Source organism: Acomys minous (genome assembly GCF_964271855.1).
Source record: "Acomys minous genome assembly, chromosome: 16".
Lineage (NCBI taxonomy): Eukaryota > Metazoa > Chordata > Mammalia > Rodentia > Muridae > Acomys > Acomys minous.
The window spans coordinates 61751250-61772538 of record NC_140498.1 but is presented as its reverse complement, the minus strand read 5'-3'; the positions used below and the strand labels follow the sequence as shown (position 1 = coordinate 61772538).

Sequence of the window (21289 nt, the reverse complement as noted above, 5' to 3'; positions counted from 1 at the left end):
CCCTCTTTTGGACAGTGACTATGACCTCAACAAGTCACAAAGCCAGTAGCCTTGTCCCCTGCTTCCTCCTCTATCTAGGTGGGTCACTTGAAGAGCCCATTTCTCAATTTGCAGTGGAGTTATCCATATGTCCCACTGGTAAGAGCAATGTTAGAAGACAAGACTTTAGTTTTGTGTCTTCAGGCTGGGTACAGGCAAACTACTGCTTCTTTTTACCAGGGAGTTATGAGACAACCTTGGGAGAAAAGCAGGAATCAGATGACAAACACTGGGGAACACTATTGTTAGCCTACAACTCTTCCCGAGTGGGAAAGTGAAAACCAATTACACAGCAATGCCCCAGCCCGCAGGGGGTTGACTAATGCTCTGGAGGAAACTTTTCCTGTATAGGGACAGAAAACAAGACATGAAGAAGGGGGCAAGTCTGCATTCTGATCAAACCCCTTTTATTGAAAATTTTCACAGAGTTTATATAGGCACAGAGGCATGGGTATTTCTGTAAGCAAGGGTTGCTATGGATACATAACTCTGGAATGCTCCAGCAGGTAGGTATCTACCGTTACCACTGCTATAATTGCAGGAGAGAAATTCCAGGAAAGTCATGAAGGATCTGGTTAGTCAGGAAAAAGCTCCCAGAACTGCTGCTGGCAGGCACCTGGCCTTTAATCTGATCTCATCAGTAGTCCCACCTGAAAAGGAGTTGCTCAGGGGTCTAGAATGACCAGCCCCTGGGCTCAGAGATGGACTGAGGCTACTGACCTGGCTGGTCTTGATCTTCTGTGGTCCATCAGGCAGTTTCTAGCAATCGATTGTCCCAAGGGGACATGGCAGTAATACTGGAGAATGGGAGATTGGAATAGAATGCCCCTGGCTTGAGACCCACACAGGGACAAGCTTGTAGTGTGTAATTTATCAGCATGGCCTAGCAGTGTTTATTATCAGGCCTATAATTATTATTATGGTGGTATTTTATAACCCACTAGCAATCAGTCAAGACACAGACACCTGTTATATTTTAAATGGCCTTAGTTAACCTGGGACAGGGCAGCTTTAATACCCTAAATTATTTCCCATAAAGGGGCAGGTATCTGCCCCAGTCCCATATCATCTCTTCTAATAATTTCTATCAAGCTACCTCCCATCCATAATCCCTAATACTTGCTAATTGTCACCATCTGAGCTACATCTCCAACCACACTGGCCATGTACTTCTCCTCCACATAACACATGGCACTGCCTTCTTCTCCTCTCTTCTCTGGCCTCTCCTCCTACCAGTGCTTAGGTTTCCTACTACATAAACCACAAAAAGCAGACAGAATATAAGATTTTAAGATGTGTTTTATTTCAGAGAAGCAGGTGAATTAACATACTAGAAATAAAATTTTCTCATACGCTTGCAGAAATACTGAGTCTTGTAGCTTTGACCCAAGGGTTAGTTACATCATTGAGATTTGAATTGTCTGTTTTTCCCCTGATCATTCCTGAGACTTTTCCTTGACTTTCTGGAGGATTGGACACAGAAATTTATTGAAACTATGAACATAAGTCCTTTCCTAATGCTATTTATCTTGTATTTCCACAGAGCCATGTAGTCTGGGGGAAAAGATCAAATTAGAACCAAGCACCCATTAAAGAATGGTTGTACTGATGACATGAGTGTGGGAATGGAAAGGTGGTCCAGTGCTTAAGAACACCCACCGGCTTCTCATCCTGAGGCTCTGCATTTAATATCAGGCAAACATAAAACAAATCACAACCTTCTATAATTCCAGTCAGTGTCTGACCCTTTTCCTGGCTTACAGTGGCATCCATCATGATGTATTACATAGATATATATGAAGGGAAAACATCCAAAAACATAAAATCATTCCGATATGATGATTAAAAAAACCAACCTGATGAATTTATTCTTTTTATAAAATCATACATACACTAATGTAAAATACTTCTGGTGATTTTTGTCTGGCAAATATGTCTTTACAACACATGCAAGGTTGGTCCCTAAGGAGGTCAGACATGGGTTTCAGTTCCAGAGCTGGAATTAGAGCTTGTGTTGAGCCATGTGACCTGGATTCTAGAATCAGTCTTAAGTTTCCAGCTCTTAACTACTCAGTCAGCATTTCATTTCCCACATACAATGTACAGAATATGAAGGCGACCTATTACTTCTTATCAAGGCCATGTAACTTACTACAGGAAAGCATGTCTTCAAAATATGTCAGGTATTCAATTTAAGATGATCAGTAAAAGTCCAACTATCCATTTTTGGAGGGTCACAGGCCAAGGCAATCAAGAATATGCATGAGGAAATGAACTCATTTCTTAAAACCAAATTTCTGAACTTTGTTTAGTTCTACCAACATGGGCACACTAGTCTACCTGACAGGAATGTTATTTTTCCTGTTTGATACTGTACAAGGTAAAAGAAAAGATGGGAGTAAATCTTGGTGTGCTCTACTACATATGTTTAGTCTCTGAATTATTTTGGACCATAAAACCTGTTCCAACTTTTAAAATAATGATTTAGATTATCCTTAAGTTACTTCAACCTTTTCATCTCTCCCTACAATTAAGTCTTAAACCCTAAGACAAAGGTCTGGGTGCCTATTTAACAAATCAATAGAAACCTGGCTGTCAGGTTCTCCTAGCATCACTCAGTCCCTACTACCTGCAAGGTAATGCTTGGCATACCCCACCCTCTAGCCTAGTGTTGGGCTGCCCTTCTCCTAGCTTCCCTTCCTTATGGAATCCAATCATTCTGGGTTACCTGGTACTTTTCCTCTATCATTTACAATCCTGACTTCTAGGTCTTCCTCATGATTCCCCCATCCTTCCTTTCTTCATATGGCTCAGGAGCATGTACACTCTGAATACCCTCCCACGACCCCCTCCCCCTCGCTGGTGTCTCTGGCTCTTACCTATAACTATCTTACTCCACCCTGCATAGGAACAGTTATCTCCTTTCCACTTTACCTTACATTCAAATTCATTTTTTTGCTTTGTTACTCTTTGAATTTGATTGAGCTTCCGATGCAGGACTCCCCAGCTATAAAATAGAAATGGTTGTGCTGCATTTTGAGTGTGTAACATAATATGTAAACAAAGGTATACGTGCCTTGAAAAAGAAACAAGAAGTGTTTGAGAGATTGGAAAATTTATTTTATTTTATTTGTGTGTGTGTGTGTGTGTGTATGTGTGTGTGTGTGTGTGTGTGTTGAGAAAGGGTTTCTCTGTGTAGCCTTGGCTGTCCTGGACTCCCTTTGTAGACCAGGCTGGCCTTGAACTCACAGCGATCCGCCTGCCTCTGCCTCCCCAGTGCTGTGATTAAAGGCGTGTGCCACCACGCCCGGCCTTGGAAAATTCTTTAAAAACAAATTCCCCAGAGTAGTGCTCTGTCTGGCCCTAGGGAGTAAGGGTGGAGCTGGGAAGGCTCCAACTGTCTGAGGTATTTGACCTCTGATCCCCCAGTAGAGGAGCTGCTACCTTCCAAAGGCCAAGATGGAGTTTCCTAGCTAATGAGGGACTGTGGGCAGGTTTAGGAAAGAGGGGCCTGAGAGGAAGGTAGCTTACATGTTTCCTCCAGGATTCTTCTCTGATGCAGCTGTAGGGAACTGTGAGGAGGACCACATGCCATGCCATGGTGACTGTGGAGGCAGCTGCCCCATGGCCAGGAGGAGAAAGTCTACTGGTATGTCAGAGTCTGATCTGCTGGGACTGAGATGGAGAGTGGTTCACACTGTGAATTTGCTGGTCTCTGTGGTGATCTGGGCGGAGGTCTTTGGCCTCTGAATTTCCTGAGTGTGGATTCCCTTTGGACGAGTAGGCTTTGAAGCTCAAGCAGTGGAAAGCTGTGGAGCTTATACTATCACTCTCTAGGGTACACATACAGGCATTGGTTTTCGTGTGCAGTAGGAAGACAGACTGGAAAACTGAAGGTCTAGTTTCTAGAAGTACTGAACCTTAAATTCTACATTCAGTTTTTGTGTCAAATTGTATAAATAGTGTAGAAACTGATAGAAAGTAACTGATGCAGCAATACTTGATAATCTTTTTATTTTTCCAATACCACCAACCACAATGGCATGATTCATGGAAATTCAGTTTCAGGGTACAAATAGAGTTTCCGAGAAGCAGAGGGTTCTCAGATGCGCATGGTACATAGACAGGGCAGTTTCCACACCTTGTGACATAATACATCTGGCAGGAAGCAGACATAAATTATTCTACAACATTGTTTTCTTTGTGGGATACAGTAGGGGCTGAGTTTATCTACAACCACAAGGGGGCATGAGGGCATGTAGGGCCATAGGACTACCTTTCTGCTCACATTTTGAGAGAGCTCTAGAGCATGGAGCCTCTCTGCAAGAGAGATTAGTAGTAGCTAGAAGGCAGAAATAGAACAGTTTAGGGGTAACTGAATGATTTTCATAGTGAAGTCTGTGTTTGTTACACATATAATCATAGTTAACTTGGTCAAGGTCACACTTTTCCTGGTGGAGTTTCCTTAGGTATTTTGATGAAAACTTAAATATAATTTTAAATTTATGTTTTTGGCATTTTATCTCGATTCCCTCTTTTTTTTCACAAATATTGTACAGGTTCTTGATTGTTCTATGTTTGTGGTAAGTTCACGAGTCACATTGTACCAACATTTATACTATTTCCTCATAGCCACATAGAAAATTATGAGTTTTCTCATATCATATAGCTTTGGAATCAAGTTTCCTGTAATGTATTGTTAGGAGCTTTCTTTGGTTTCTATTGAATTTTTGCTGCAAATTGAATATTTATCTATTTATTTTTGACAATACATCATTTTGATAATGTTGTAAACTATGGTATACAAGGGTAAAAGATATTCTACTACCGTAAGTCTGTCGATCTGAAACTGGAGTAATATAATGCACAAACGCATAGAAAGTGGACTTACTTGTTACTTTAGTGACCCACAATTCATGGATATGGTCACATAAAAACTAATGTACCAGAAATGGCTTACCAGAGAAGACAAAAGCGAAAAAATAGAACATGGTCCAGAATTGAACAATAAATTGGAATGTGATGCAGGATTGTGAAGCATATAAAAATGAACTCTTAGAGCATTGGAGTTGGATTTTACACAGATAGCAAGAAAATTAGTTAAAACCATTGTTGCATTGTTGTCGTTGATATAAAATTGCACATGTTTAATGTATTAATTCTGATGCCTTTGGATTTATTACCTATGCATACTCAACTCCATTACCACAACAAATACAGTGAACTGTGTTCTCCACACACTCTCATTCTAGCCATGTTTCTGTGTGTTTACAGTTGGAGAGATAGAGAAAGTTGTTTTCCAACCCTAGCAACTCGGTACTTTCTGAGATGGCTTCAGGGATGTTCTATACTTTCTGAGAAAAACCACACCCTCATACCTGTCTCGATCACCTGACAGCACGTGATGTCCCAAGCTGAGCTCTTGCCCCCTCAGGGATAAAATAACTAGTAACCAATCATTGTTAAGGGCATTCTTAAAAACCAATCATGGTCCAACAACTCTACTGAACTGTCAATTCAGCTTCTGTAATGGTATGAAAGACCCAAGCTTTGCTTATTTGGGGTCTCCAGCTCAATAGAGCTTGGTAGGCCATGTCACCATGGATCAATAAAGCATCTCTTGCTGTTTGCATTGGACTAGACTCTTGTGTCTCACTGGGCTCTGGGAAGTGGGACCTAGCCTCCAGGTCTTACACAGCATACAGAATTCATTACTAAATTTTTTTTGGGGGGGGGGTTATTTCGAGACAGGGTCTCTCTGTGTTAGCCTTCGCTGTCTTGGACTCACTTTGTAGACCAGGCTGGCCTCGAACTCACAGTGATCCACCCGCCTCTGCCTCCCGAGTGCTGGGATTAAAGGCGTGCGCCACCACGCCCGGCTCATTACTACATTGTTTAAAATTTATATATTTGCTTCACATCCTGTTTGGAGCCCCCTCTCTCCACTCCACCCAGCTCCTACCTCCTAACCTTTTCCCTCTATCCTTTCAGAAAAGGGGAACCATGCCTGCAAGCGATCTCACACCCATACCAACACTTCAAGTCTCATCAGAACTGAAACCCACATATCCCCTGAGGTCAGGCAAGGCACTCTAGCTAGGGCAAACTGATTGAAAGTGTCCAACACAGTCCATGTCCAAGACAGCACCCACTCAAGTTATTAGTGGACCCATATGATGATCACACTGCCTATGGGTTACATATGTGCAGGGGTCTAGGTCCAGTCCATGTGTGCTCTTTGGTTTGGTGCTTCCATCTCTGTAAGTCCACATGGATCTAGGCTAGTTGGCTCTGCTGGTCTTCTTGCAGCATTGTCAGATTCTCATAAAATGACAGAATTGCTATGGATACATGCAATCTTCTGAGTATAGTTTCAATTCACTTTAAATTAATTTTAGAGGTATCAGAATTCTCATGTTCATTGCAGTTATATTCTTGGTGACCTAAATGTTAAAATAACCTAAATGCTCATTTGTTGAAGACAAGCTAGGTACCCCAGGAGGACATTGTGGTGAGTTAAGACAATAGCAATGCTTAAAGGATTATACACACTTGTAAAGGGCTTCCACAGTTGGTGCAGTATTATCAACAGCATGTCATTACTGTTGAAGTGTTGTGGACCTACTCTTTCCCCCCATTTGATATAGCTCTAGTCTTAAGAAAGCGAACTCTTCCAAGCTGCTCACAATGGTTGGAGATGCAAGTCAGTAGTTATTCATCTAGAAAACTTACTTGTAGACTGGTTATATACTAGTTTAGTTAATTACAGGAAAAGATTTATTTAGTCTCTTGTATACATTTTCAAGGTTAAGCAGATTGTGCATAGCTGGAAACAAGCAATATTTGTCGATTTAGATATACTGAAATAGATAAATTCAGAGATTTACAGAAAATGATACTCAATAAGAAAGGCCTTTCCTGACAGAGATACACAGCTTCTTCGGGCTGCACATCCAATATACTTCAATTAAGCTGATGGACGTCTATGAAACAAATGTGGCCAAATAGCCACTGAATCAAACCACTGTTCTTTACTGCTGAGAGCACACTGACTCTCGAAATGGTGAACAAGCATGACACTGGAAAATCGATGTCCGACTATGCAGAGACTTGGTGGGCTGGTCCTTCAAAGTTCCTGCTTCATAGAACAAGTCTGTGAGATACTATGGACTGCTAGGCTATCTCACATTAATTACATTCACAGAATTTCTCTCTAGTATGTAATGGCATGTAAAGACTTTAAAATATGAAATACATTCATAAAGATTCTCTCCTGTGTAAATTCTTTCATGCTTTTGAAGCTGACCACGACATTCAAAGCCTTTACCACAGTCATTATATTCACAACATTTATGTCCTATATGAATTTTCATGGCTCTGAAGAAATTGTGATATGCAAAGGCATTACAACATTAATTACATTCATAAGGCTTCTATCCTCTATGAATTCATTCATGCATGTGAAGTTGATTGTGCCACACAAAGGCTTTACCACATTGATTACATTCACAAGGCTTCTATCCTGTAAGAATTCTTTCATGCCTTTGAAGATTGCTGTGCCATGCAAAGTCTTTACCACACTGATTACATTCATAAAGATTTTCTCCTGTATGAATTCCTTCATGCATTTGAAGAGACTGGTGCTGTGCAAAGGCTTTACCACACTGATTACATTCATAAGGTTTCTCTCCTGTATAAATTCTTTCATGCCTTTGAAGATATCTGTACAGTGCAAAGGCTTTACCACATTGATTACATTCATAAGGTTTCTCTCCTGTATGAATTCTTTCATGCCTTTGAAGATATCTGTACAGTGCAAAGGCTTTACCACATTGATTACATTCATAAGGTTTCTCACCTTTATGAATTTTTTTATGCATTTGAAAAGAACTTTGCCATGTAAAGGCTTTACCACATTGATTACATTCAAAAGGTTTTTCTCCTGTATGAATTTTTTCATGCCTATGAAGATGACTGTGATATACAAAGGCTTTACCACATTGATTGCATTCATAAGGCTTCTCTCCTGAATGAATTCTTTCATGCCTTTGAAGATACCTGTGCTGTGCAAAGGCTTAAACACATTGTTGACATTCATAAGCTCTCTTGAGTATGAATTTTCTCATGAATTTCAAGAGAACTTTGATGGTGAAAGACCACAAAACATTGTTCACATTCATAGGGTTTCTCTCTAGTTTCTGTTCTTTTATGAATCTGGAAACTACTGTGATATACAAAGGCCTCGCCATACTGAATATCTTCACATGGTTTCTCTCCAGTAGGAATTATTTCTTGCCTTTGAGGCTTTGACATGACACAGATTTACCACACTGAGTAAAAAGAGGCAGTTTTCCTCCAGTATATCTTCTTTCATTCCTGCAAAGATAATTGGCACGTGTCAAACTTATACCACATTCATTACACTGATGAATCTTTTTATCTCTGTGAATTAATTTTACAGTTTGGTCTAATTGTAAAAGTAATCAGATCTCATGGTAATGTCAGTTATTGACTTTCATTTTTCATTCCTTCTTCAAGTGTAATTTTGTGTCTTTGAAGAGCCCTGTGATTCTAAGATCATGTACTCCATGGACCATATTTATAGCATCATTTCACTATAAAAGAGGGTTTTTCACATAGTGGAAAAGAACTGGGAAAAGTCAGATTAACCACTCTGATTGCATAAAAATTTTTCCTATCATGTGAGTTATATTATAATTGCAAAGTGAACCAAGGAAAACAGAGGCAATCCACATTGATAGTAATCATGGAAGTTTTTCTGTAGTGTTCATTTGTGGATTTATTGCCAATAAAATTGGAAAAGCCATTCATTGTACACACTATTACATTCAGAAAGCCTACACGTTATGGGTACTACTATAATTCTTCTAATTCTTCTGGTTAAGAGAGGGTTATATAGATTTGTTCAATGTGCCTATGCCGACAGGGCTTGTATCCATAGTGATAAATGACATATCTATTAAAGAAGATAGCAAATGAAAAGGTTTACCCTGCATTCACAGTCTCATTTTTTGTTTTTCTCATTGAAATATTGTTTAGGGATAAAAGTTTCTCCAGAATAACTTTCTTCACTTTCACAAACTGCCTCTCTCACTAAATTTAGCAACATTACTGCAAATATATTAGGAACATGAGCTTTATTATGACTATTTGTTTATCAGAAGGTTAATGTGTATATCTTCTGCAATATCTAAGTAGTACGAGACTAAAGAGATTAGCAGTTCTACAATCTAGCTCACTATGGTTCAAATGGTGATATCTGTTAATGCATTGTTTTCTTATCTTCTTTTTTAGAGAAATGACTTACAAAAAATAAATCAGCTACCTGATTTTGAGGCACATGTTTTTGTCAGAATTTCATAATCATTGATACACTTCAAACAGCGCATATTTACACTCTTGCTTTTCTTTAGAACTTAAAAGATGCACTAAAAGTAATTCAGATGCACATTTGTATCAAGTTGCACATGAAAATTACCTTCTATATCTTCTAGAACATTGAACTTCAATGTTATGGTCTTCCCAATTGTACCCTAAAATAGAGTACGAGGAAGTGCATGATATATTATTGGAAATTTGGCAAACTTCAGGTCACTCTTCAGTTAACCTCTGACATCTGTCTGATTTACCTATCTCAATCATCCTCATCATCAGTTGACATTATAATAAAAAATAACAACAACAGAGAAAGAGTTATCATTAGATTTTTAAAAGCAACATAAAATTCACAGTCCTACCTATGGCAGTGAGGTTCCTGTAGGTCTGAAGCATCACATCTCTGTAGAGACTCTTCTGGGCAGGATGCAGCAAAGCTCACTCATCCTGAGCGAATTTCACATTCACATCATCATATGTCACTGCATTCTATAATATCTCATACATGTGTGCAAGAGAAAGCATGATAGTGATAAAACTGTAACTGTATCCTTTATTGACAATATATTTACATAATTCTGTGGCTTCCTCCACTTATTTCCTGACACAGATGTTCTAATGTAACCAAGTCATTTTATAAAGATCCTGAATACTGAGGTCCACTTGTGTCATTCCTCACCCCTTGAATAGCATATAGCCTTGCAAGATAATTGCCAATCATGAGAGGGATGGGGAGGTGGAGAAACAGTTTAGGAGTACTGGGATCCTGTCAGAGATATTGTATAAAGAATTATTAATGATAAAAATGATTTTTAAACTGAGTGTATTTTTTCATGCCATTAATCTCAGTAGTCAAGATGATGAAACACGAGTATCTCATGATTTGATTGCCAACCACGTCTATGCAATGAATTCCAGGACAGCAAGAGATAGAAATTGTGGTTCTCCTCTCTCTTGGGTAGTGGGGTTTGACCATCATCCCACCAAGACAAGAGGATCAGAAGACAAGATGTAGGGCCCAGAAGGCCAAAACAACAATAGAGATTAAATACACTGGCAACCACTTCAGGAGCTGAGTCAACATAGTCAGCGAGAACAAAGGCTATGTAGATTTTCAGGAAGGGGTGGGGAGCTTCCATGATAGGTGTACAGAATTGGTTAAAAGCAGGCACTTTCAGGATGCTTATTTCACAGGTGGCAGCATGCTCCTGTCATATGAAAGGAACACAGTATGTAATTGTCCTACAGGTGCAGGGAGGGGAGAGCTAACAGGGAGCTTTGTCAAGGGCCATATATCAAATATGATTGGGGCATCTATGTGTAAACACACTCTCTAGGTGGAGTAAGGCAGAGAGCTGGAGGCCCTGCTGGAGAGAGGGAGGCCTGCACCTCACACTGACTTCGGAAAGGCTATCTGGAGTAGGAGAACTGCAGCCTCAAACAGCAGGGCCCTTCGAACACATATTAAGACCCTGAATCCTGTGCAGAACACACAACCAAAAATAAATAAATAAATAAATAAATAAATAATAGAGGTAAAAAGAACTATCTGGTCTTTACTGAAGTTCCTACAAAGTATCAGGCATTCACTCCAGGTCTGTATCATCTTCCAGGAACTTGAAGTGCACCAATTTAAACGGTACCATTCATAAGATCTTACTAATAGAAAATGTAGATTTAAAAAGTTAAAAATGGAGAGATGAAAATATTAGCAATATAGATGTTGATAACAAATGAGCAACACAGGGCAGCAGAGATGGTACACTAGAGCTACTGTTGGTCTTGCCAATAATGTAAGTCAATTGCCAGTATTCACACTGGAAGTTCACAACTACCCATTATACCAAGTTCAGATTCCTGAGTCTGAGTCCATCTTCTGACCACTATGAGGACCAGGCACATTTTCATGTACATATTCATGCACAAGGCAAAATGCACACATTCGCTTAAAAACTAAGATAAATGCAACTTGTAGGTAGAATTACAGACAACTACAATCCAGTGACTCAGAAAGTTCATGTAGTTTAACGTCATGAATACATGCCATCGAGGAATAGAATATACTCTCTTCCAACTTTACAATTCAAGATGTGGATGAAAATATGCACAACAGCACATTTACATGCAAGCATACATGCAAATACTACATCCCAAGACCATCAGCTCATAATTTAAAGAGAAAACAAGCTATGCATTTCGGCCCACAGCAAATCTCAGCACTGTTTAACAAGAGTAAAATGGATCACTAAGTTAAATGTCGGCTTGGTATATTTGCCTACTTTCAGGACTTGCTGTAGCTACACAGAAAAATGTTTTCTTCAAATTCAAATTAAAAAATAAAAAAACAAAAACAGTTAAAAGAAAAACTAATTCAAACTATAAAAATAGTAAGCTATCAAAAAAGCTTAGCATTGAATAGCTTCTACTGCATCTTCTATGAAATAGGGATGGAGTGTATACTAATGAGGGAAAGACAGCACAAGAAGGGAGCTGACTGGTCAGTTCCAACCACAACACAGGAGACACAGGAACAGGAAAAGGGTTGAGTCTATAGACACTCAAATCCCATCCTCACTAAAGAATCTAGAAAGGCTCCTCCTAGAAAACCTTCCATAATATACACCCAAACAATGCCACAAATGGGAGACAAGTGTTCAAAGACATCATTCTCCCTGGGAGATTTTTTATTTGGTCACTCCATGATTAAAATATATTTCATCTAATTTCAATGATCCCAATGATCTGCAACAGCGCATACACTGTTCAAATGTCCAAAGATTCATTTGACACTCAAGGCAATCTGTTGACTTCCACATTTGTAAAATCAGAAAACAAGTTATATCTTTCCAACATACAATGGCACAGAAAAATCTTTCCCATTCCAATAGAAAGGAATGTGTACATAGTGAGAGAAGAATGGACCAAGGCAGGAAACTCAACAAAGCAGACACCAACTCCTGCTGCTCTTTCTCAGAGACATAGGGCTTTGGTTCCCAAGGACTTAGATGGCCCTATCCCTGCAAGATCTCACATATTTCTCAGTTAGGTTCCTTCCCATTCCTATGTGCATCTTCCCTGGGCAGCTTTTTCATAGCTTAGTTATCTGAACCTCTTGTCCTATCAAAATGCAACTCAGGCTTCATACTCAGAGCTTCATGCTATAAATCTCACAGTATTCTCACTTTGCCCAACACAGACAGCTGGAACAGTGCTGAACTAAAACCACACAGGAGGAATCCATGACATGAAATTTTGCATAATTTTTGTTTCCAGAACCAGCACATATAGTTTGGCTTTGAATTTGGAATGAATCCTTTTCACACTGGGCCACAGTTGTAGAAGGTTTTATAGGAAGTTCCTTCCTGGGTCTAGAAATCACATTGCCTACTGCTTCCATTAGCTTTAGCCTGAGGGAGCATTACACTTAGGGCACTTTCTTGGGCTTAAAAAACCAGAACAAAAGGCTTCTTTTGAATGATGATAATACCCTTAAAATCCCTATATCTGTTTCATCAGGTGGCTGCCATCTGAAACTACCTAGTGCTCTTTTCCTCTACACCAGAGACTTTGCATTTATTTCTACACCTCCTGTTGATTTTTTTCACTGTAGTACTGAATAAGTCACTAGCAATAACCACTCAAGTGATTCAAAATACCATCTAAGAAATATGGCCTTTACTCATAAATTTTGCCCTATTCAATTTCTTTGGGCATTGGCAGAATAAAAGGTTTGGGGCCAAATATCACACAAATGAGCTCTAGATTGATTTTTTTCATGGAGTACATTTTACAGTGAAATCCTATGACCTCAACTGTATTACTCTCAACACTCTCTGCATTGCTCTCTTCCAGGACCTACAAAAGCAGCTGGGTAATCTCTTTTTGTACAGCTCTCTGTGCCTTTTGTTATTCATGTCCTTAGTTTTCCACCTTCCTCCAAAAGAGAATATTCCAGGTTGTATCCAGCATTAAAATACCTTTTTGTGCAGCATTTTAAATAAATGTCTACTGACTACTTGGCAGTTGTGACTAAATCCTCTAAACAAAAGCATCTTAGGTTATGAATAGGTTTACATGTTTGGTCCTGTCAGACCACACTGCATCACTTTTGGAGCTACAGGCAGAATCTCAAGTTACAAAATGAAGCCCAAAAAAATGGATAAACATTGTTTCTTGGCTTGTTCTCTTGCTTTGTCACTGTCTCATGCTCAGCTATTGCTCTTATCCAGTGAAACCACACCTGCTTGAGGATATTGTCACCCTCAAAGGAAGAGCTTTCCCACAGAAGTCAACAATCACCACAATCTCTAACAAACATAGCAACCAGCCATTCTGATGAGGCCACACCATCACTTGAGGCTCCCTCAGATGACTGTATGCTCAGAAACGTCCAGTACAAAAGCCCATTTGAACACAGACACATAAATACATGAGAAGGCTTTAAATACTCAAATAAACTTGTTAACTACATCACTCATTGAAGTAGCAAAACACCAAACACTGATGATTGCACTAAACGGGAAATGCAGTTTGCCAGGAAATGGGAAGAAACAGGTCTTTCGGAGCCAGAAGATAAAACTAAAATTGTTTCTCCACAGAACATCACCAAAATTAGAAACACATAACATAACATATTAAAATTTCAGAAGACAACAATCTGGGAAGTTCTATCATTTTCTAGAGAAACAGCAATATAAGTAGATTATAATTACTAAAATCACACAACATAGATGGCACCACTGATTAAAGCAGGCACAAAGGACGATGATGAAATATAACAATGTCCTTTAAACAAGAACTACAGGATTACTGTCAACTCAAAATCAAAGAAGTCTCTGTCCAGCACTCCCCCTGTTCTGGTTCTTCTTGCCAACTCAAATGGCAGAGTAAACCTTCCTTGCCATGAGCTCCCTTTGTAAACTTTGTAAGCTTTGTAGACTTGGCAGGAACTGTCCAGGACCCTGCCTGAGGAGTCCTAGCAGCCAAACCCTGCTGCTTCAAATTCTGCCCCTTTGCCCCACTCTATAACTTTCCCCAGGACACCCCTCTTCTGGTCTTCAGCTTCTCTGAGGGCCATCACTTGTGAGACTCCCCATCCATGTCTGTGCTGTGACTACATTACTTCCAAGTTGGTCAGGGAAAATAATTCTTACACAGGTCCCTTTTATTTGTAACTGCCCCCCTCTCCCCGGCAAATCCAAGGAGGTTAGAGGACAATCATTCACTGGTGCCTCTTCCTCCTGAGTTACTAGTTAGAGCTTTGCATGTAAGGAATTAAAAGACCATCTTCCAAGCAGTGGGAATGAGAGGGTTAGGTGCTCAAAAAAGTCTTAACTACACAGCATGAAGAAAGAGTGAGCTACAGTGATGTTGCTCTAACAGAAAAGAATGTGAAAGCCTTTGAGAAAAAGAATGAATATTTTAATTACTGGGAAACATTGGCATGAGCAGAAACAAATAAAAGATTAGACCAGTGATGCATAAAAAAGTGAATTCTAAAAATACCATCCATTGCCTTTTTAGAAAGATAAATATAATTTGAAAAACACATAGGCAGACTGATTTTGAAAAAGAGTAGAACCTTCTCTGGTAGAGGGAATGGCATTAATAAGACAGGGATTGACCTTGCCCCTATGTGCAATGTTAGCTGCTGAGATCTGTAACCTGACACAAACAGCTACAGCCAATGGTCCCTTAACTGAAATTGCAACATTCACTGGCTCCAGCTAACCTAACGAAATTATAACCAAACATCTGGTCTGCTTTTATTCACTTGCATGAATTAATACATGCTGGGAAATTACAAACTCTGACACCCTGCTAGAATCAGGTCTTTCCTCACAATGGGGATCCCTGGAGCTGAATGTCTCAATCATTAGTCTGTGATCTAGCCATTGTCTACCCAGTTTCACTGGGCACTTTCTGCAGACCTCCTCTTCCGGTCTGATGGCAGAAGCCATGCTGCAACATGTTTCTAAAGTGGCCAGTTCATTACATTGCTCAAATGAGTAATTTTGTGTGTATGTTTTTTTCGAGACAGCGATTCTCTGTAGGCCTTAGCTGTCCTAGACTCACTTTGTAGACCAGGCTGGCCATGAACTCACAGGGATCCACCTGCTTCTGCCTCTTAAGTGCTGGGATTAAAGGTGTGGCCACCAAGCTCAGCTTCAAATGAGTAATTTTAAAACACTGTTGTGGTATAGTCTTTTAACTAGGGAATTTAGAATTTTTCTTTTTTCTTTTTTGGTTTTTTTTCTGTTGTTTTTTTGAGACAGGGTTTCTCTGTGTAGCCTTGGCTGTCCTGAACTCCCTTTGTAGACCAGGCTGGCTTTGAACTCACAGCGATCCGCGCGCATCTGCCTCCCGAATGCTGGGATTAAGGCGTGCGCCACCACCGCCCGGCTAGAATTTTTCATCAAGAGGAAAACAAGGTCACTGCCCTGGGGAGCAACAGGTTGGTATCCAAGCCACCTGAGTCAACAGAGTTGGTCTCAGAAACATTTTCCAAAAGGATGAAAATACAGCTGTCCTAGAATTATCGTGCCTTTTCAGGAAGAAAGCACTCTACATACAATTGAAAGATTACTTTTAAAAATCTGTTAATGATAGCATGCATCTAGTTCTGGCTACTGTTGCCAACAGATTTGGCATTCCACATAAGCTCTCATGTCTTTTCAGTTCAGGCCCCAGGTTATGTTTGGAACAATTTCAATATGGTCTGAGACTGCAAGTCTGGCCACTTAGACTGATGAGGGATTTACACAGCAAATACAATCCCAGAATCCTTTCTGAAATACACTAGTGCCCTGAAAAAGCAGCTTATTCTTCAGTGACAGGGTCCAGAGTTCGAGGTCCCAGAAGATGAGAAGATAAAAGAAGAGGAAGGGAGAAAGTAGAAGAGCTGAGGTGGGGAGGACTTGCACAAGCTATGACTTAAGCCAAGTAAGCTTCTCAAAAATAGCATCTTGTGTACTACATCCATGGAGGAAATGGAGCATATGTGAGGCTTCTGTGAAGTCATCAGAAATTTCTCATACCATGGCACAAACACAGAACAATTCTTATAAAACAAAACTGCACATCAGGAACACAGGGCTCTCACAAACTACTGACCTACTGACCAAGCCCAGAGTGGATTTGGGACTGATCAACAGAACCCCATGGAGTAGAATCACTTAGGTTTTCAGGAGATGAAGAAACCCCTCACAGAAGGGCAAAGGACCCAGACCATTACCCACTCTCCCAAGCATATTCCTGGCCTTGGAGAAGGAGCCCTATTTTATTCTCAATACATCCCTGCCTTGGAGGAAGATCACAGGCCTAGGCCACAGGCTGTTTCTGTCCTTGTCATATACTGTCCTAGGCTTGCGAAAGAGCTGTGCAAAACTATGCTTTTCTCAAGAGGAAACTGGACCTTTATGGCACATAAGGCCTTCATATTCATTGTGACACTGTAATGCCCCAGTGAGGAATTTATTAGAGGCCTGTTCTTTTGAAGATGAAGATGTGCCAAGTGGCTGGTTTTAAATCAAAGTTGTCTCCTCTGCGATGACTTGGAGCCAAATATGTTGACAATCCTGGTGAATCAACACGTGTGCCCTAGCATCCTAATCTCTAACAGGCTAACTTCTCTGTGGGGTGTTTTAGACGCTGTTCTCCCTCAGCTAAATTCTAATTCCTGTCATTGGTAAATCCTGTATAATATCAATTATCCTCTTGTACATCACAGCTTGATACTGAAATGTTACCCAACACATGAGATCACATTTACAACCTGCACAAAATTTATTCTTTGTTTGTTTGTTTTTGTTTTTTTCGCGGCACTGTTTTTCTCTGTTGCCCTTGGCTCACATTGCAGACCTGGCTGGCCTTAAGCTCACAGCGAGCCACCTGCCTCCTGAGTGCTGGGATTTGGGGCGAGGGCCACAATGCCGGGATTCCAAATATATCTTAGACCTAAATGTTACATGCTAAGAACAGAATTTTTAGAAGAAGTTAGAGAAACCAGGGGTCTGAGTTTGTAATCCTGCCAAGGATGTTTCTACTCACAAGGCCCTGCTCCCAATGCTTTGTGTAGATGTAATCCACACAGTGCAGGTAGTCAGAGACCATCACCAAGTCCAGAAAATTACTAAGACAGAAAAGGACCTCACAGGTGGCCACATCTGCTGCTGCTTATCTCGCAGCCCCAGGGAAGACCCACTACACCAGTTTCCTCTGCCCAGCTGCCTGTTCCTTCTACTGTGAGCAGTGACTCTGCACTTATCATGTTGTGTCTTCTGACCTTGCCTGAGCTCTCCTCACAGCACCCAGCACAAACACTCAGAGCATATCGCACACAGTCACTCAAGTCCGCTCCAGTACAGAGGAACGTACAGCGTGGCACCCAGAAGAACACTCTTTCTCTCTTTCCTGGGTTCCCTGATTGGCCACTGAGTCTTGAGTGACAGGAGCACTTCCCTATGGTTAGAGTGTGCTGAAGGGACACAGCACAGTAGTTCCTGGCACAGGCTTCCTTTGCAGGACCAGTCTTTTTTCTTAAGTGGAGAGATTTGCATTTCAGTAGCACTCCTACCTGCTCTCCAAGTCCCTGCATTTCCACCTTTGCACTCACCCCAGGACAGAACCAGCCACTTAGGCCTCCTGAGCTCAGATGCCTGCCCCTTATCCTTTGCCCTTAAGCTCAACCAGGTCCTAACATCTGAGCTTGCCTGAGGTCCCAGCAAAACCCTCAGGCACTTCCCTTCTTCTTCCTTCAATCTAGGTGCACAGCTTGCAAAGCCTAGTGCTCAAATTGGAGTGGAGTTATCAGTCTGTCCCACAAGTGAAAAGGTACACAAAAGATTCCCAATTAAAGAGAGCTTAGGAAACAACATTTTTGTTTTGTGGCTTCATGCTATGTTCAGGTAAACTGCAGCTGTCTTTCACCTGATAGATATGAAACAAACCTGGGAGGAAAGCAGGAAAGGGATGATAATCATTTTGGAGGGGCTGGAGAGACGGCTCTGTGCTTAAGAGTGCTGCCTGCTCTTCCAAAGGTCCTGAGTTCAAATTCAGCAACCATATGGTGGCTCACAGTCATCTACAGGGAGATCTAGCGCCCTCTTCTGGTGGGCAAGCATACGTGAAAGTGAAACACTGTATACTTAAATAAATAAATCTTAAAATGTATATAGACGGAGAGATAATCATTTTGGAGCACTACAGCTAATCAACACATCATCCTCAGTGGAAAGGTGATTAAAAAGCAAACAAAGCCGGGTGTGGTTGCTCAGGCCTTTAACCTTTAATCCCAGCATTGGGAGGCTGAGGCAGGCGGATCGCTGTGAGTTCAAGGCCAGCCTGGTCTACAAAGCAAGTCTAGGACAGCCAAGGCTACACAGAGAAACCCTGTCTCAAAAAAAAAAAAAAAAAAAAAAAAAAACCAACAACAACAAAAAAACCAAACCAAACCAAACCAAAAAGTCCATAGTTGTGCTAGGGCTGGGGGTGGGGCTGGGGTAGAGGATGGAGTGGAGGTGTGAAGGGAGGGAGGGGTGGGGGATGAGGGCGCCTTCCCCAGCAAGGAGAGAAGAGTCAGTGGGTCTCTGCTGAGCAGAGGGTTCTTAGAGGAGATAGGGAACCAGCAAGGACAGGGAATGGGCCAGGCATGATGTTCAAGGTAATGTCTCAGGTGACAGACTAGCAATCAGGCTGCTTCCCTGCTGTGACACAGAGGCAACCAGGTGCTTTGTAATTATCTAAGTTTCAGATAACATGCCAGTAACCCCAGCACTTTGTAGGTAAATTGATATCCTGGAATTTGACACCTTGGTTATCTAAGGATCAGAAAGACTGGGAGGTGTGCCCAGCAGTGGTGGAGCATGCCTTTACTCTCAGCAATCCTGATGCAGAGGTGGGCCAATTGCTGTGAGTTAGAGGCCAGCCTGGTCTATAAAGTACGTCCATGACAGCCAATGCTACACAGAGAAACCCTATCTCAAAAAAAAAAACAAAAAACAAAAACAAAAACAAAAAAATCCACACACAAACAAACAAACAAACAAAAAAAACCCAATAATAGGCTTTATGGATTTGATGAAAGTCATGAGGTCATGTAGCCCTGGGCTATGGAGCCTCAGTATAAATTTTATAGCCAAACCTTGTACCAATCTCTCCCCATACCAGTTAATCCTAATTAGAGTCCTGTTTTGCCAGAATGCATGTCTTTGTACCCTATTCTTGCCTGGTGGCCAGGGAGGCCAGGAGATGATGTCAGAATGTCTGGGACCTGAGCAACAGATAGAAATGAAGACGTTTTATGAATTTTCCAGAAGCTCTATGGTAGCTAACAATCTGCTATAACTTCTGCCCCATGAGATCTGGAATCTTCTTGGCCTTTGTAGTCACTGTGTACAAATGTATACAGGCAAACACCTGTAATGATAAAATAAAAAGAAGGAATGGAATTCTCTACAGTGATGTCACAGGCCTCAGTCAGAGCAGCTAGGGCTAGTTAAGATGAACTCTTTCTGATCCTCTATGAAAGCCAATGTGTCCTTCATTTTAGTCAGTCTGCTCAGAGACATTAGCTGCTTTTTTCTGACGTTAAAGTAGCTCAGCATAGGCATTAATCTAAGAGCAGAGTCCACAGTGCAGATAGGTGATGGTTTCTTGATGCTTTTTTATATTTATGTTGTCTGTATTTCATAGTTGTGAAAACAGGTCATTGGCAGCTTTTTATCTTTTCTACTGTCTGCTCTTCTGGTACTCCCATGTCAGAACACTGTCCCTGAAAAATGAACTGCTATGTCACTGTTGTACTTAAGAAACAAGTCTGGGAATATCTTTCTGTGTAAATCTTCCATCTGCTTAATTGGCTAGCCTTGCAGACTCCTGTCTCTATTAAATTGTTCAAAGCATAATCTAGAACCCCATCCTAAAAAACATCTAACATTGACAGCATATGTGAAATGCAACATCTCGTCTAGTCTGGTTTCTTTTTTTTGCAATAGCAAGATATGGTTTCACACTATCATTAAAGAAGTTTTTTTCTTAATCTCCTAAATAGATAGAGTGATTTCTCCCTACGAAGGCTTGTTAATTCTAGAACATCTGTACCTCTAGCTTTTTAGAAAAATGTTTCTGAAATGATGTTTACTCATGTTGTTTCTTTCCTAATCTGTTGTCCTCCATGGCAGTGACTTGCTGTCTCCTTGGTTAAACCATGTAAATTCTGAAATTTAAAGACTGTATCATGACAACATTTTAAAATTATCCATTTGAGTCGTGTAGTCAACTATCCATTGCAGTCAGAGGAAAAGAATCTGCATAAGGACCATGATTTTTCTGCCTTCAGAACAAATTAGAAGGAATAATTTATTATCTATTCCACAAGGGTAAATGAGGTAGGCAATCAGCTTCTGCAGCTAAAATTCTGAAAAGTAGGAAGTATCTTATTGTTGATGTGAAGGATAGGATCTCTAAAATCAGGTTCTGCCGGGCATGGTGGCACACGCCTTTAATCCCAGCATTTGGGAGGCAGAGGCAGGCAGATCGCTGTGAGTTCCAGGCCAGCCTGGTCTACAAAGCGAGTCCAGAACAGCCAAGGCTACACAGAGAAACCCTGTCTTAAAAAACAAAAACAAACCAAAAAAATTTTAAATATAAAACTAATAAATTGTTTTTATCTTTTAAGAAGCCATTCAATTGTTAGGATCATTTTTTAGATTTCATTTTATTTTAAATACATTACTGCTGTATTTTCTACTTGTTTCTGTTTGCTGTCATTAAGAATTTCTTTTCTGTTTTCTCAACTGCTATTCATTTCTTTATTTCTGTTTAGAACAATGTATCCTATAGCTCAATCATGCCT

At 40.5% G+C, this 21289-nt stretch overlaps 1 protein-coding gene and 1 long non-coding RNA gene across 2 annotated transcripts in view; both read right to left on the bottom strand.

Moving 5' to 3' along the window:
- LOC311587541 (uncharacterized protein) overlaps positions 1-21289 on the bottom strand; it is a 297218-nt gene that overhangs the window by 72830 nt on the left and 203099 nt on the right. The gene's annotated exons all lie outside the window — the stretch shown is intronic.
- The window catches only part of LOC311587571, a 93713-nt gene continuing 80770 nt past the window's right edge, over positions 8347-21289 (bottom strand). Inside the window, exons 2-3 of the long non-coding RNA XR_014775904.1 lie at positions 9798-9924; positions 8347-8415 (exon numbers count right to left, since the gene is read on the bottom strand). This is a non-coding gene — a long non-coding RNA (uncharacterized lncRNA). The remainder of the gene's footprint in view (positions 8416-9797; positions 9925-21289) is intronic.